At 37.3% G+C, this 18,197-nt stretch overlaps 1 long non-coding RNA gene across 2 annotated transcripts; it reads right to left on the reverse strand.

The window, feature by feature from the left end:
• Window positions 1–1,278: 1,278 nt before the first annotated feature.
• On the reverse strand, window positions 1,279–2,369 carry LOC124336769. Of its 2 annotated transcripts, none has more exons than XR_006917174.1 (4): window positions 2,246–2,369; window positions 1,842–2,035; window positions 1,503–1,758; window positions 1,279–1,431 (listed from the first exon to the last, which is right to left on the reverse strand). It is a non-coding gene; the product is annotated as an uncharacterized LOC124336769 (long non-coding RNA). The 2 variants fall into 2 exon arrangements; XR_006917173.1 differs by having other exon boundaries at window positions 1,842–2,174.
• Window positions 2,370–18,197: the final 15,828 nt, after the last annotated feature.

Here is an 18,197-nt window from a genome sequence, read left to right on the forward strand (position 1 = left end):
ATGATAACAAACACAGAATTAATATTCGAAATTCTGAATCTGCAATCGATAAGACAAACAACAAACAAAAAAATTAAGGCCGACTGCTTTTTATTTATTTTAGAAGACCTCAACTTCATTACAAAAAAGAAAAAAGAAAGATAAGCTGAATTTGTTAGGGTGGTGGTGGGAAGGGGGGCAGTAAAAACCCCAGTGCTGTCGGATACAATTTTAATTTTGACGATCACATTGGGAAGACCGGCATTTACTTTAACTTCAAGATTCTCGTGCTGCAGCCTTCCTTCCATATTGTAATATGTGTGTAAATGGAAAAGAGATCAAGACAATTCCAAGAACGCTTTTCTTCTTTCTTCGCGTGGTGTTGCTGGATCCGTCTGCCTGATGTACTGAAAAATGTTTTTGTGAAAGTTAACAAACAAAATAATAAAACAAAAAATAACTTACAACGTTGGTTTGAAAGGTCCTTCAAACTTGGATTCCTTTTGAGTAAACGATATTCCTTTATCCCCCAAATCCTGCATTACAATAGATGTGGCTGCAACGATGTGGACTTCTCCAGGAGAGTTCTTCCTGGCGAATTCCACTTCCCAAACTGCTCAATGGTAATTTTCACCACAACTGAAATTAAATGGAAGAAAAAATTTTCAAATTTAAAACAACTATACAAATACTGAATACACAGTTAAACTTACTCCCAAGTTTTAGTAATGTAACCAAGAAAAAAAAAGTTCCAAGACTTGCACAAACGTAATAGGAAGCATGTAGGGGAGACCGGGGCTATGTGGGACATGGGGCTACATGGGACATCGCAGTTTTGAGCATGTTCCCGTAATTTTTTTTAAATAATTTTTTTACCCAACATGGGGCATGGTAAATGCTCAAATATAGTAAAAAAATTATTTAAAAAAAATTACGGGAACATGCTCAAAACTGCGATGTCCCATGTAGCCCCATGTCCCACATAGCCCCGGTCTCCCCTACATTGCTTGTTTCAACCTCCTCAAATATATTCAACCCTGAAATTATAAAGGATAAATTAGTCGCAATCAATTAATAGAAATTGACGTTATTGCTTATGTCCACGTAATGGATTATGTCCTCGTAATGGCTTGTGTCCACGCCCTGGCCTAAATCTACGCTGTACATTGTGTTCATGCTACGGCTTATTGTGCACGCCATTTTTATCTATCCACACAATAGTCTAAATCCACACAATGGTTTTGTATCCACACCCTAACGCTGTGACTAATGTCCAAATGGCTAAGGCCCACGCCGCTGTTATGCCTACACTGCAGTTTAAACCCACGCAGTGACTTGTATCCACGCCTTTACTTACACCCACGATGTGACTTGTTTCTACGTTATGGCTCATGTCCACACCATGGGGAAAATTTTGGGAAGGGCATTTACAAGTAAGGCATTCGGATGTGACTGAAAAAGTAAAAATTATGCACAGGGTTAAAAATTTGAATCCATATATTTTAATAAAATTTAAAACCTACACAAGCACATCAATCAGGGTGACTGATGTAGCATCATCAATTGCATTGACAGGGTCATGGCGTGGAGCTCCGCATGTACAGAAAACCAAACACGAACGCAATTCAAAAATCCTTTTCGGATACAAAGAGTCCCATTCCATGAGGCTGAATGTAGCATCATCATCAACGTTTTCAGGGCACGGAGCTTCGCAACTACAGCAATTCGATCGCCATTAAAAATTCCTTTTCCCTAGCCGCCAATCTTTCTTTTTCGGGCCTATTTTAAAATCAAAAATTAATTTAAAATTAAATAATTAAACTAAAACTTTACTTAAAATAAATTGAATAAAATAAAACTACCTCCACCACTTCTAGGCGCATCTACGGGCGCACCCCCTCCAGACCAAACGGATGTTGGGATTTTAATCCGATAAAAAAACAATGATATGGCTTGTGTCCACTTTATGGCTTATGACCACATCTTGGTTAAAACTACACGCAATGGCATGTATCCTTGTCACGGCTTTAGCAGTTTGTAGATTTAATTACAAATACTGGAACCGAGAAACAAGTGTGTTTTTAAAATGATAATCAGACATGAGAAAATTCAATCTGACTGCCGTTGCTTTGGGTCACTTTGGGCACGACTATGCGCGAAATGGAGTTTACAGGTAACACATTTAGGGTAGGGGGCTGACAATTTAAAAACAAAACACATGGTCAAAAATTTTAATTACTTAATTAAAATAAAATTTTTAACTTACACATGCCCTCCAACTCAATGACCTCAAGTTTCAATGTGGTAGGATCAGCGGCAACACATAAATGGACGCGAAGCATTGCATTTATCGCAAAGCAAGCGTCTCGTGTAATTCCAGAATCTGAACAACACCGTCTATCTCCTTTTTTAGACCTATTTACAAATTAGAAATTAAATTGATGAAAATTTAATTTAAAAATAATAAATTAAAATAAACCACCTGCCGAGGGAGGGGATAACCGCAGATGAGCGGCAAAAGTGGCAAAAGTGGCAGCAGCAGCGGTGGCTGCAGCAGTGGCATGAGCGAAAGCAGCGGCTGCAGCGCCATTTATCCGAAATCTCTTGTCTCTTTTTAGTTTTTTGTATATTTTCTTATCTACTTTCGATAATTTCATAGCAGTCCCGCACTTTTTACAATAGTATCGCCAATTAGAATTGGAGTATTGGCAATTTTACACCGCCAATTTTCATTTGAGCGTGAGGGCCATCCTCCACCTTGGCATCTGAAGCCTCCTCTTCAAAATCCACCTTACCATCTTCTTCAGAATATTGGTACAAGTTCGCAAAATTTAACTTATTCTTGTAGTGCGCTCCTGCGCCGTCGATAAAAAAATGAATCATTTTTAGGTCACAGACTAGGAGGTTTATTTAAGAATTAAAAGGGATAAGAATGTGTGAACAGACTGCGCATCGTGCTTTAAATGGTCACTCAAAACACAATAGCTTTTGTGCTGAACACCCTTGAAGACTTTAGTAAACGACGAATGGGTGTACAGTTGCTTGTTTGCCGGTCCAGTGATGCGACTGAACTTCGTCTTGGATAAGTAGTGAATAATTTTCGGTGAAATCTAGCATGACGATACAATCTTCATTGCTTAAATTTTGTTTGAGTTTCTTGAAATAAGCTGATTAGCGAAGATTGATAAGATGATGAGTAGCAAGTTTCTTAGCAGACTGACCAGTTTGATTGCGTATTCTTCTACATGTTGAGTTCTGGTTACCATACAAATACCCTGTTCTTCTCAATTAATACATTCTTCGGAAATATTGTTGAGGAGAAATTCAATCAAAATATCTGGACTTCGACAATTGACGAATCGATCTCTGTGATCGCTTTGATGATACTTGCATAAATCATTTTCCATTGAACACACCAACATTTCCAGTAGATCTTTTCAGCCTTCAGACAAGTCGATTCCTTCAAGTATTAACTTAGGATTCTAATAGTAAATGCAAATACAAACGTTATGCGTACCAGGCGCACAAGCAAAAATACACCATCGTGGGCGGAGCTCAAAGAATTTCGCTCACGTTTTCGGTCAACATCATTTTCTGAACTTTGCGACGGACACCGTCTTTGTTTATGATTTTAATTGTATCCTTGAGACCTGAGAAGATTCGTGGGCTTTCTTCACAAAATGAGATGACCATCAGCTTGGTTTCTTCAGAAATTTTGTTGCCTGGTTTCTTTTTACTTAGTTTGGGCAAGATGCCAAATTTTGAATGAATGGATCGGCCCCCACGAACAAGATACTCAGATCATTGAAATTCTTCGGCTACTATTGATCTAGACCAGGAAGCGGGGGCTAAAGTAATCAGTTCTTTTCTTTTGGTGAAGCTCGTTGACGAGAAGAATTTTGTTTTTATCTCCGTTAACAATGTAAAGTAATCCTCTGAGTTTTGTCCAGTCTCGTTTGAAAGAAAAATTTGTAGGGCGCCGGAAAGTTCATTCGCTACTGCATCTGATATTTTCGCCAATTACCGAATTCCAAAATGAGTTATTTGTTCCAAATCAAGCTTGGATTTTTTTGTCAAAGGTGACAGACCAAGGCTTGCACACAGTGCGTCAACCTTTTCTCCAGAATCATTTGCATTCTGTTCACTTAATAAAATTTAGCATTAGAACCAAAAGAAGATGCAGATGCATACTATCAGCAACTTTATCAATTTGGCACTTCGTAACATTCAAGTTCATTGCATGTTGAAAACAGACTATGCACAACTTGTAACCAACAATGAGTGGAGGAATGGCTGCTGTTTTTCTAGATAGGGACAGAGAAATAACCTTCAAGGCTAAAGAAAGAATGTTTTTAGCATAACATGAAGATGATTTGACGTGACTTAGCATACCTTTACGTTTCCTAGCATGAAGATAAAATGGATTACAACAACTTCTCAAAATCATACCACAATAAAGCTTGATTGGTTGTCTAATGAAAAGTCTCGCTCGTGGTGTTCACAAATTTTCGTTAAGTTGTCAGTATTGGACAACCTGGTCCTCAATAATAACAACTCTGTTTCACTTGGACTCAGTTCGCTCACATTTCGCTCACTATAATTATCAACCAGCCTTTTAGAATTGCAATCTTTCTTATTAAGAATTAACGCAATAGAACAAATATTTTCTTCGGCCATATTGACAACAAGAAACTAGTTTACCTGCACTCCTCAGATAAGCAAAAAACTAGTAACCGATATTATTTTGATTTTCAAGGGTGGTACTAATGCGAAACCACTCTTTTTCATTTATGGAACCATATTTACTTACTTAGGGGTAAGAAGTTAAAAATAAAACACCAAAAAACATCTAAGTAGTAAATTTTTTTACACCCCTTCCAAAAATCCATATAAAACAAAAAAAATATGACCATCGCGAATTTTGGAGCACAGTTAGTACTAATATTGATCTTTCAATACCAAAAAATTCAGCTTTCTAGACTTGCCACGATATTTGAAAATCATTTTAAAAAGTAAATTGAATTTGTGTCAACTTTGTTAGTAAATATGGTAATCTTGAACACAAGATATAATAATAAAAATTCCTTAGTTTGATGTTTGAACTAGCTGAAATTTTTATATTGTACAACCCACAATTTGAAAAAACGAAAAAATTCAAAAATCAATAGAACCAAAACGGCCAAAACGTAGAACCAACGGAAATTTTTCAATTTCCCTCGGTAGACCATCTTTTCTTATCATCAAGAACAACTGGTAAAATTTTCATCAAAATCGGTTAGATGAGTGCAACCACTTTTGGATGATTTCGCTTGGAAAGACCCTACAGTGAGTTACCTGGGGAATGTTACCTTTGAAAGCTACAGTATTTCAGTCCCTTTTCAGCCACTTTCCATGAGTTTAAACCCCGAAAGAGGCCTAACGTGTGTCTAGTCTTAAGTGATGTGTAGCGTAAATAGAAAACTGATCTCCATCAACTTACATCAAGGTGAACAGTCTGACTAATATTTAGGACATCCTAACCCAACGGTGGGATTATGATCAGATAATGGCCGAAAAATGTGATTGAAAAAGTGAATTTTCCTATGTCAACAGCATCAAGTAGATTTGTGCAAAATACGTCGCAGGTTATTTCATGGCTGAAGATCCAACCGATTAACTGTTCAAACTTCTTTGTGATGTTCAGCATTGAAACGACGAAAATAGTAAATTTTAGTCTTTCTGAAAGTAATTCGTTTCTTAATAAGAATTTGCACATTTCAGTGAACAGTGGGCTGTAATTTTTGGTTTACGAATTATTGTATCTGTCTGAGGGTGTGGCTTTAACACTTATCTACGAAGAAGGTGTGGAGACGATGTGGAAACTTGCTTGAATTGTTATGAAATAATTTCTCATTGTGCCAATCGCCATGGTACGTATAACTTGGAATCTTGTTTTAGTTATATATTCCAGGAATCGATTTTACGGTTGTATGGAATTTGGTGGCTTGTTTGTTGCATCTTTTTCATGATGCAGGATAGCGTGGGGCTTAAGAGCTGAGAAGAGCTTGAGTCAAAGTTTTGAAAATTTTTGGTATCCTAATCGGCAAAGGAACAGTTAAGCAGCTGCTTACATTGAAAGTATTAATGAAACGTTCAGTCATTTACATGTCAGTGTAAAGCAAATTTTGTTTCAAAGTGGTAGGTACTCTAGAGGCAGTGTATCCTCAATATCAACGAGCAGTAATACTCAACTCAACAGCTATAAGTATTTTTTTCCCTGCTCTTTTCAACTGGGCCAGTTTCCCAGTCATAAGGTACTGCAATCCCCTATTTACATGCCTATTGTCTGTTCACGATGGACATACCAACATCTTCTGTGTGATTAGTAGTACCATTGGGATAGGAGAAGCAATGACTGCTAAGCGTGAGACAAAAATGATTTATAAGACAAAAATGTTTGATGGGCAGAGAAAGAGCTCGTAGGCCCAGGGAAAATATTGCTGATAAATTAAATAAGTTAGATCTTACTAAGATGACGGAGAAAAAAATTCTGAACAATAAAATGTAACGTCTGGCGAAGACGGAAAAATGTGTCTGAACAAGTAAATGTAATGTCTGGCGAATTGGAGGAAATATTTTACAAACTGAAGCTGTTCATTTTGTGGGAAATGTTCATACCGTAGCGAGTTAAGAGTGATGTTGATGCGAATTGTTATGCGTCTAACGTCGATAACGACAGCATTTAATATCTAGATTCCGAAGGGAAAGCTGGTGAGGAACAAAATAATTGAAACACGGACAATCGGGAAAATTTAACTAATTGGGATTTTAAACTTCAATGTGTGGATGAGAAACTCTGTGTTGAAGAGAGGCAACAGATTTTTAGAAAACGTATTTCTCATTGAGCCGAGTCCAAGGTTGCAGAATTAGTGTAAATAAGCTTTTGGCTGTATTTCGTACAGATCAAATTTTTTCTTTTCTCTCCAAGACTCTGTTGGGTACACCCCATACAAAGTTAACACAATTGAAATTAAGCCAAGGTGGTATTTTTAGTTTGATATACTGGAAGGAAAAGCAACTTCTTCAGACTTTTGAAATGTTTCTTTTGAATCTCGCGAAGCTGCCGTTTAAATGTTTTTTGGACGTGACGAAATGCATGCTAGCAAGATTACGAATATAGTCAATTTTGGCCAAGTCTCGGTTTCCTAAAATTAGATGGTGCCAAGCGATTTTATATTGATATGGATTTGGCAATGGCAATCTAAGACTGATCACCCCAACAACTATATTAACCGCTTTCACACTGAAATTACTAACTTGGCTGAAAATGGTTGTGATTACAAGGACAGTCACGTCAAATTTGAGATTTTGGAATTCTGTTGTGATACGCCCACTCTCATTTTCATAAAAAGGGTAAAACCTTTTAGGTCTTACTATTCATGCGTTAAATCTGAAACTCAAAGAGAGTATTTCTTTAACGGAAGAGGGAAAGATGGGAGGGTAACATATCCAGAAGTAGACACATTGCTCAGAACAGATGAATCCATTCGAAATTGTGATCTCGTTGAGGATTATGATGGATTATCCATTTTGGAAAATCTAGCGATTGATTTAATTTATTCTGTTTCCATTGATCCCATGCATCTTGTCTATCCATGCTAAATGCATGTATGACCAACTACTTGATATGTGGGATAATGAAAGAAAGAAGCATGAAAAAAAATCTTCCCACTTAAATATTGAAATATCATGCTTGCTTGTCACTATTGAATACATAATCCCAATAGAATTTAGTAGGAAGAGAAGGAGTTATGGGAACTGTCATGATTCAAGGCGACGGTATTTTTTTTTATTTGTTTGGTTGTATGTTTTACCTCTAACATTGGAAAAAGAATTCCTGGCGTATTATTTAACCATTTTATGCTCCTTCACGTGACTATTCGTATTTTATCTTGTGAAACCGGTGTAAAAACAGAAGAAAACCTCAATTATGATAATATTCTTTTGATTAATTTTAATAATCGAAGTCCACCCATTTATGGTGATAAATTAATTACTTCTAACGATCATAATTTTTTCATTTGTTGAAGGAATTTCGCCGATTGGACGCTCTTAAAAATTTTAGTTGCTTTTATTGCACTTCTACTGGGTTAACTTAAGAACTAGGTAAAGAAAAGTAAAAGTAGAAAGCCTTTAAAACAGATTATTAATCGAATCATGGAAGGACGTAACAATTCTCCTGTTGAGAGAACTTAACGCCGAAATCCAGATTTCATTCAGTTAATTCATGAGCACTTTAAAGGTCCCCTGCTCCACAGGACAATTGGGATATGCAATATGAGAAAGCATTGTTTCATAAATAAAGATCAAAATTCAATAAAACCAAACAATTCCGTCATCATGGAAGATGAATCCACGGTTTTGATTACAAACTTTGGTAAAATAACAAATGGGGAATTATGATTCTTGAAAAAAAATCTTAGCGTACGAGAATTTTATTGATGTGAATAGATTGGATATAAAGACACAGTTGACACACAAATTGTTGACACTTTGTCAACAGATATTGGGTGCTGACCATAAAATTCTAATACTTCAATTTTTGGAATTGTAAGACTACTGAATTTTAATATAAAGAAATCCTTTAATTAAAGTAAGTTTTCTCGATAACATTAAGATTTTGAAACTGGTATTGCTCCATGATTTTTTTTTTGCTTTTACTAGATTCAACAGGATTACATTATAGCACAACATAGCCTAATGTTGGATGCTGCTATATCATAGCTACAACAATACTTAATACTCTCATAATTAAAGTTACCATCAACCAACAACACTCGGTCGAAGAGTTCAAATGGTTATAATACCCCATTTACGGCGCGATACATGTAAACAAAAGATTTATTTCTGATATTGCTTATTTTTCAAATATTTTTTTAAATCATTTCCATAACATAACTTTGCTCCCTGAATTATCTACGTATTCATCCAAATTCTCGTTGCTCTAAATGATTTTACTCTAAAACCCAAGTGCCTCTTAAACTTCTGACTAATGCACGAAATTCAAATCCTAATCCAAAACAATACAATTTCCTGCCCATGGCTTCCACTTTTTTTTGTCGCCTCAAATGATGAGTGATATTAAGACTCGTCCTCAAAGTTATCATGTTTAGCCATTCTTCAATATGTATACTAGCCGAACTTTTCATTTTTGTTCAATCCAAACTAGTACCAACATTGTGTCCCAGCCTCTCTTTTTCTGCCATTATTTTCCGTTTTTGCAAAATCGCTTAGAAATAACAATAAAGAGGTAAATATCATATCTGATAACGCATTTCCAAAATAAAAAAAAATTAATGTGTCCTTCACTCTGTTTATAGACACCAGCAGTGCATGACCCATTAAACAAACTTATTTTGGAAAATCATTGTTCACGTTGTTGATTGGGCCCTCTTACAAAGGTGTAATATTTTTTTTTATTTTTTCAACTTTTTTTCTACCAGTAGTTGAATCTACAACTTTTCTTTTAAAAAAAATTCAGCTAAATATCTGATTGCGAGTCGGTATTACTTGTACCAATTTTTAAACCCCCAAAAGAGCACGGTTTCCATCATTTTTGTCACGAACACACATAGTTCGTCACGGGAAATTTTATTTATATGCAAAGTACTGAAAACCAAACAAATTGGTTCAGATCCAAGCTTTCAAAGTACTCTAGATGATTATTTGATTATTTCCTAATAGGAGATCAAAATAATCTTAAAAATTGTTGAATTTAACCACAGCAAGACCTGAAAACAATCAAGAATTCTTTATAGTATATCTAAGACGTGTGCTATATTTGCCTTGGTTATAAATTATACTCGCCATTGATAAAACAGGGCGAATCTTTCTCATTGGTAGTGTACAAATTTATTAATCTGTTTCTTTAGTGTGAACACGTGCTATGCATATGTAGCAAGAATATGCTAATGTCCTGAAATTTTTTCTTTTCAGTGTCTGACCCTTGGTTTGTTAGGTTAAAGGGATTTTTGTATGTAACTTTTTTAGGGTCCATGGTTACAATGCATTATTATCTTTCTAAATATTTCTTTATTTCTAATTAAGACTTTACTGAATTTTGTGAGGTTGTGCGGACTAGAAAAACGGAACTTAGGCTATTGTGGCCTCGTCGTTCTCCTCTTTACACATGGAATAGCCCAGTGAAGAAATGGACAAGGAAGTCACGAGTTCAACAAGCTGCTGCAAAACCACATTTGTCACCGAAAAAAATGAATAGCAATCTTAATTGGATGGCCAAAAGAAATTGGTTGTTCAAACACGAGTTTGCGATAGGAAAGAACCATCGTCGAGCGAAGAAAAAGAGAAGACTGCAAAATTGACAGTTCCACACGAAACCGTTACTCTCTAACTGGGGAAGACAAAAGTAAAAGAGGTTAAAGTAAAAAGTTTAAAGAGGTTATGGCTCAGCTGAAAGCAAAAACATTAGACACTGAAAAATTTCCCATTGATCCAACTAATCAAGAAGCATCGAATAAAAATTCAAAACCAGCGGATGAAATTTCAACTGCAGTTTAATTGAAAACCAAAATATCCAAATTTGAACAACTATTGGGGAACGCTTCGCCAAAAGAAAGAAAGCCTATTGGAGGTAGAAACGAAATTAAATGTGAAGTAAGCAGTTATCAGGCATCGGGCGAGCATCTCAGTCCCAGTCATTCTAAAAAAAGAAAAAGAAAGTTCGCTCCATGTCAGTGAAAACCAAGCAAAAATAATGAAAAAATTTTGTCAAAGGATGGCTTGATAATCCCGAATTCAGTGATTGGCTGAAAAGAAGATTTCATGGTGGTCGAAATAGTTACGTTGCAAATTTTAAAATGTGAAACGAATTCAAGAAAAATAGAAAATCTGTGCTGAAAAAACATTGCAAAATGACTTGTAATCTTAGGTCTAAACAATTACTATCAGAGAAATAATATCTTTACGAAAAAATGGATATATATTATACGTGATCAAACTTGGGCAGCCAAGATGTTACGATAGCAGTTAATTTATTACTGTTTATCGCCGAACACTATCTTCCCCTATCTTTTATGTACAGCCTGTTAGCTGCTCTACGTTCCTGTTTCCCAAGTTATCCAATTCTGAAACAACTCTCAATAGGAAAACAGAATAGTTCTAACATAAATCGATCCGGTGTCATTGTATGCTAGGAAAACTCAATTATCTTTCAGTTATATTGTCACGAACGAGTTATCGCGGGCTTCACGTTGCTTTAGCCGACCAGTGCTGCAGTTTCACGGAGCTGGCTCTATGATTGCACGAGCCCAGTCTCCTCAAAAGTACATGCACTACCGTCACTACATACCGACGACGGTGCCCAACACAAGTAAAAACAGCGAGACCCCCACACCGGACTAGGCCAAACTCTTCTAACCTTACGTCTACAGGGGGTCGTCTTAAAAAGTAGGGGAAACCAAGGTGACCTTATGTCACCGTCGAAATGAAATTATTTCCTCACCAAGATGATTTTTTAAAATTTGCTTTGCGATAACTCAAACGTTAGTTATCGCGAAAAAAAGGGAGACACATTGGCCCGTAAGCCGCCGTGTTAGAAGCGCGGAAACACTCGCCGTGTTTCCAAACTTTGTTAGGGTACTGTATATAAAATTAATTAAGGTTCAATGAAAATTTTAGAGAAAATTTTACCTAAACTTCTCAACAATTTCATTCCATAAACCTTTTCAAATGATTGATTGCTTTCATACGCTGAGTCAGCCCGACTTCACATCCGCGGTCACGTGGTCAGTGGTTATTTTGACCATGTAGTAACATATCCTAAGAAAATTGAGACAGAAATGATGAGAACACACCATTGATATTGGAAATCGATAAGGAAGTTAGCAGAAAACTGTTCTCACTCCAGCATGCAGTAATTGTTGTTTGCAACTTTTTTACGCAATTGTTGTTCTCATACTTAAAATGAAGCGTACACAGTGACATACATCGAGACTGAAGATTAAAATTTTTGCTATTTCAGGTAAAACACTGTTTCCGATTATAAAAGAGTACAACTTTGAAGGATGCCAAATGACATTATTTTAAAAACTCTACCTACCGAGTCAATCACGAATCAATCCCTTCGTTTTACATCCTTCTTATAAGTTCTAACTGTGTAAACAAAGTTGCGTACCAACATTCTTTTAAAGCTAAGATATTGTCCCTCTCTCGATGATAGATGGAGCTATAGAAATTGGATCACGTTCGGATGGGCTCATCCACTGCGGTGGATGCTACTGCTAAAACATTTTTGTTTCGAAAGAAAATAAAAAAATTGCGAAATTGTTTCCTTATTGCCAGATCGCTTTTCCTGCCACTGGATATGAGAGAGTTCAAGAGATACAAGAAGAAGAATGATCGACCCCAACAATCCCAACAAACTTCCCTCCTAGGCATCAACGATCTGGTATACAGGAAAATTAAATGCTCATTCCCCAAATGCTCGGTGGACACAAAAAACGTAGTTATCTTTGATGTTCACACCTGTGACCACGAGGACAAAATCTTAGAGGCCCTACTAGGACGATGTTAACCACGTTAGACGCCTCCTAATGCTGGCCAGACCTAAAAGTCGCATCGGAAACAGTTATACTTACCTTCACCACTACAATCTCGGAGAAAGTCTACATTTTCTCAATGAATTACAAAATCCAAGTATCTATCCCTACCCCTTACAAGTGCAAAAAATTCGTGCGATTAGGAAACACCATATTCATGCTCAGCCACTATTCATACAGCTTCAAAACGTGAGGCAGGCTCCATCCACCAGATAAGGAATGGTCCACCTACAACATATACTACTGCAGCAAAGCTCACTTATTAGATACCTACTCCTGCCCTGCACTTACAGACATTAAAAAAATAAGGAAATTGGGCTTCCTAAGATCCTCTCTACTCAGAAAAGAATGGGATCCCAACTAAAAATCACTTTAAACTTCCAAAGCAAAATGCCATTTTGATGAAAAAGAATTGGTTGCTTGTGATGAGGTCACCGATCATTTAAAATCAGTGACTGCAACTTTTTTTTTTTTTTTGCGCACAGTGCCTGATTCTTACGCCAAAATGACAAGGAAGACCCCCCCCCCTTTTTTTTTCTTTGTGGCGGCCCTTTCGCCACTTTCTTTATTTTTAAAAAAATACTTCGGCATTTTTTTCCTTTCATTAATTACATGAACTTTGCATAGAAATTTATTTTACACATAAAAATGTTACAAGTTGAAAACAAAAATTAAACACACAAATGTAGGGCTTCAAAGAGGGTAGTCCCATAAGTCCCCATGTTGTAAGTAGACTACTCTGCTACACACCCGGCCAAAGTGGCCGATTTTGACGATTCCCATTTTCTTGCCATTTGCGCCCTCTCACCTACTCGTACCATGGCGAGTTTTTCCGCGCTTTTAAAACGCTAAAATTGTTGTTTTGTGCTTAAGTGTGTGTAAGTTGAAAAATTGCCAAAAATTCAAAAATTCAAATATACAAATTTTGACTTGAAACTTGCACAAACGGTCCATAACGCCATCTAAAATTAGGCAAAGTTTCAATTTTTTTAAATGATATGCTAATTTTGGCGATTTTTTTAATGAAAAAATGTTGAATAATTTTCGTGGCGCCGGGGCGAAGTCCAAGCCCCGGGGAAGAATGGAGGGAAGAGAATAGGGAAGAAAAAAAGGGTCTGGCGGTTTTCCATCTTCTATTCTTCCCTCGGTTCAGGAAAAGCTCCATGCGACGCAGAAAGAAACAAAAATGTGATTTTTTAAAAATTTCCAAATATTAGCATTTTGCTTAAATGATTTGAAACTTTGCCCAAAAGTAGATGACTATGTCATCTACCGTTTGTAAATATTTATATTTGAATTTTTGACAATTTTTTAACTTACACACACTTTAGCATGGAAACATAGGGCGGTAGCGCCGATGTTTTTAAACTTTAAATCTAATAATTTGCGGGCAAACTGCTACTCACCATGATTTCAAAAAAATTATGGTGAAAGCTTGTTATTCCCTCTATAAGAGTATATTTTTAGTTTTTCTTTGCGATAACTGAAACCTGAGTTATCGCGAAAAAAAGGTGAAAACTTTGGCCCGTAAGCCGCCGTGTTAAAAGGGCGGAAACACTCGTCATGTTTCCAAACTTATAAATAATCAAAAAATCTCATTAAGTCTTTCGGTGCATTACGTTAAAGTACGAGATAACTTCAATTTTCATTTTCAATTTTTTTCATTTATATTATCTCAGTTGAATTTTAAGTTAAAAAACGAAAAGGTAGAATTTCCATTTTTTCTGCTCCCATCGCTTTGTTTTCTCTCGCGCCAACGAAAAAACAACGGGATGGGAGCGGAAAAATTGAAAATCAGACCTGATATAAGGCTAACGCAGGCCGATTTTTAAAAAAAGTCGCGTTTCCCTAGCCCTAGCCGTTCAACTGCAAAAAAAGGCCAAAGTGGCCTAATTTGCATAAGATCCTCTCGGCATTCCAAAGACTTTTAGAACCGGCTAAAATTGATTAGGACTTTCACTATTGCGCAACACTTATGAATAGCAAAGAGAAACACCACGTGAATTTGCTGCTATAATGGAAGCGCGATTTCTCTGTATACATGGAAACAGCAATCTTGGTTCCTATTTTTTTCTTCACATTCTGTAAATATTCCTCCTGAATATGAAAAATTATCTCCTGCAAAAATTATAGTAGAACAATTGATTTTTTAGAAAACCCAAAATAAGATTGCATTGATAAGCTCTCCGAGAGCTTTTGCTTTGATAAACATCAACATATAATTTCCAATCTAGATGAATTTCTCTATGTATATGTTAATCGAAGGTTCAGGGGGAAACAAGAATAAGAAATAAGAAAAAATGAAAAGGGACTCTATTGCGTATTTCAGTCTCGGTCATCCATATAACATTTCCCTGAAACCTCCGGTGACTTTCTCCCCATATTCTGTCTGTGAAGTGCGCGTCAACCTGGGCGTCAACGTGATCGACACTGCAAGAATAAAATCGATGGGTTCAGGGCGTTGGTGGTTCACAGATCCTCCTTTTTCATCCACCCCGCCAAAGAGGTCTTGAAAGAGGTTATAACCTCAAAGGGTTATTGAGCACGTCGAGTGCGAGAGGCTCGAGACGTGACGCGGATCTTCTTTCAAGATCGACCTCGGCATTCCAGTTATCTGGTGCTCGGTGCATTTCATCTGCAGAGATCGATATCTGTGCAATTGTCGTTGTTGTTTGTATGGAAAAACCCGAAATCCGATTTTCCAGCCAAGAAGCAAGTGGAGTCTAGTTGAAAGATCGAGGATGAATTCAATTATTTATGGGACAGCCAATAGACCAGCAATCAAAGAAACACCATTTACTCTATGCTAAATTCTTTACGTCGCCGCCCCTTTACAGTTTCTGAATTATTTGATTATACAATCCAACGGAATTTCTAGAGAAATTTCCCATTCAAGTTTACCTTATTACGTAGGCCTACTGCACAGTTCAAATATGAATGAAATGGGAAGTGGGCGGAATTGGGTAAATATTGGTGCAAACGCCCGGTCTACTGGACAAAGAGCTATTCATTTGCCCAGGCAACAGGCATAGAGGGCAGATAATTAGTAAAAGAACGAGAGGAAAGGTCTCGTTACTTTCCTTTGTAAACCAGCCCCGTTATTGATCATCATGACTCTTGGACTTCACCAAAATAATTAAAAGAAAAAAAAGGGAGATGCGGAGATGAGCGTCACCCCTTCGAGGCTTCGACGGCTTCGACGGACATGTTTCGTCTGCCGGCCCCATAGGTCTCTCAAATCTTCCTTGAGTTGTTCCCCGACATCACCTTGTCCTTATAATATCTACGCAGTCCCATACTCTCCCTGGAAGGAGAAGAGAATTCAAACAAAATAAAAGGAAAATAAGGTAGAAGGGAAAAAAAGGAAACAAGGAAGAAAAAAAAATGTTCGTCACTGCCAGAAATATTTTGGATCGATCCCGGTTCTTATAGATATAGCGTTTGTGTAGGGCCGTAAAAAAGATTGAGAAAGAGAGGAGGGGGAGACGGGAAAAGAAGGGCACCAGTGCGGATCATCAAGGACTACTTTTAGCTAAGCTATAAGGTCCTACAGCCCAAAGATGAGAAATATATCAAATGTGTGATCCTTCCCTTAATATTATTTTTTTTCTTCGTTTTTTTTTTCTACGTTGGTTCTTTTTACTTTTTTTTAACGTCTTTGATCTGTTATCGATTTTCACCTTATCAACCGAAATCATTTCTCACTTCAGCATCTTTCTTATTTATTTTATTTTCCCCATTTCATTTTTCAGCTCAAAAAATTTTTATATGGGGACTAGAAACGTTAAGTAACTTATCTTATCTTATCTTATCTTCAAGAAGCACGGGGAGGGGGAAGTAGGCAAACCAGGACGACGGCGACAATTCACAGGGATCTGGGCTCAGTTGCTTGAACGGGCCAAAAAGATCCTTCTACCTTTGAAGTTGAGGCTTGAAAGGCAATGGGTTGGTCCTTCTTTTCTTAGCTTTCCCTGAATAGATTGAGCCGCGTAGCGCACAGCTGGTAGATATGTTATATTGCGTGCAACAGGTATATGACTTGACTCATTCGGTCGTGATTTGCCGTTGCTACGACAACAGTCGTCCCTTGCTCAGTTATAAAGTGTATCTCCGGCCGGGGCTCGGAAAGGGAAAATAAAACCTACTGGGTTGCTATTCTAAAGTAGATATGTGTATAGGCAAAAGGATTCAATGTTTTTGATCATCGGGCTAGCAGCTAGCTCGCATCGGTTGTGTGTCTCTATGCATCAAGTCGTCAACAGTCAACACACAGTCTGCAGACAGGGCCAACCTAAAGGGATCGTCGCTATTATTGTTGGTTCAGAGGAGGAAAAATCTATATTATATACAACGCAGCAGCATCCAATTGGGGCCTTATATTCCCTTCGCGAACGTCTCGATGAGAGTTCAGTAATGGGAAACAAAAGCTTCCCCCCAAAATCCATTCATCAACTAGACAGGGCTGGAGAATTATTCAAGTGGTGTCCCTGATATGAAGCTCTCTAACCTCTTCTATATAGTCACGGAGATGAATGGAGGTGCACGCAAACGTGTAATAAAAACGGAAGAAAAAGCGGAAGTGTGCGGCCTATATGTCAAGCGCATCCGGGACGTCAACCGAGTTTGCCACCTATTATGTACCGAATATCTACTTAGACTGAAATATAAGGTTACATTTGATATATACTCGAAATGTGCCTTCTGTCTGCGTCGTGCACATACTCTGGTGACGGCAGCAATAATTCCGAATGATTAATTTCCAGCAGGGTGAAAAAAATGGGAAACTTGTTATTCTGGAATCCTGACAAAATATTAAATGATGAATACTCTTCTCAAAAGTAAAAGTTTAAAAGTTAACCCGTGACAAACACAGACAGTTAGAAAACATTTTTTTACTTCAATTTCCAGTTGCCAAGAAAAAAAAAGGGAGAGACAATGAACGACAAAGAAAAGAGGGGGATTTTAATGATGTACACGAAACTATTTTGCTAATTGACGAAAGAACTGTGCGACAGTAGTAGCCTATACATTACACGCGGACACAGTATAATCTCGCTAGTAAGAAAAAAGTCGATCATCCAGGATTTGAGTTGCCGGTATTCACGTGTGCAGTAGAACGAGTTTTTACTGGTTTTTACGCTAAGCTGGGCTTGACATGTACACCGGAGAGGACGGAAGAGCATGACAAAAACGAAAAAAACAAAACAAAAAATAATAATTTGACTGATGTGGAAAGTCATAAGTGCGTTACGCTCTCAAGGTATTAGATATCTATATACTACCGTACCACGCATTTGTCGCATTAACTTGGATTCTGGAGTATATTTCTAATATCTGTAGTATACGGAACGCCATATCTAGTTGGGGTCCAAGCTAATCGTAGGCTACTTCTACATGTCTCTGTCTAGTCGATTATTGGAACCACAAATCGTGTTCATCTCGTAATCTTATGTGCTGCTGGCTTTCATTAAAATATTGAGCAGGCTGAGCAGTCGGAGCGGAAGGAGCCGGAGCGGTGAGCGTTCTTTTGGCGGATCTTGTTGCGGTTCGAGCTATGTCTCGTCAGAAGAGAGCTGTGATACTTACAACACAAAGTATCGCGTATAGTCATGCTAGGTATAA

The sequence above is a fragment of the Daphnia pulicaria genome, chromosome 4 (genome assembly GCF_021234035.1).
Source record: "Daphnia pulicaria isolate SC F1-1A chromosome 4, SC_F0-13Bv2, whole genome shotgun sequence".
In the NCBI taxonomy this organism is placed as follows: Eukaryota; Metazoa; Arthropoda; class Branchiopoda; order Diplostraca; family Daphniidae; genus Daphnia; species Daphnia pulicaria.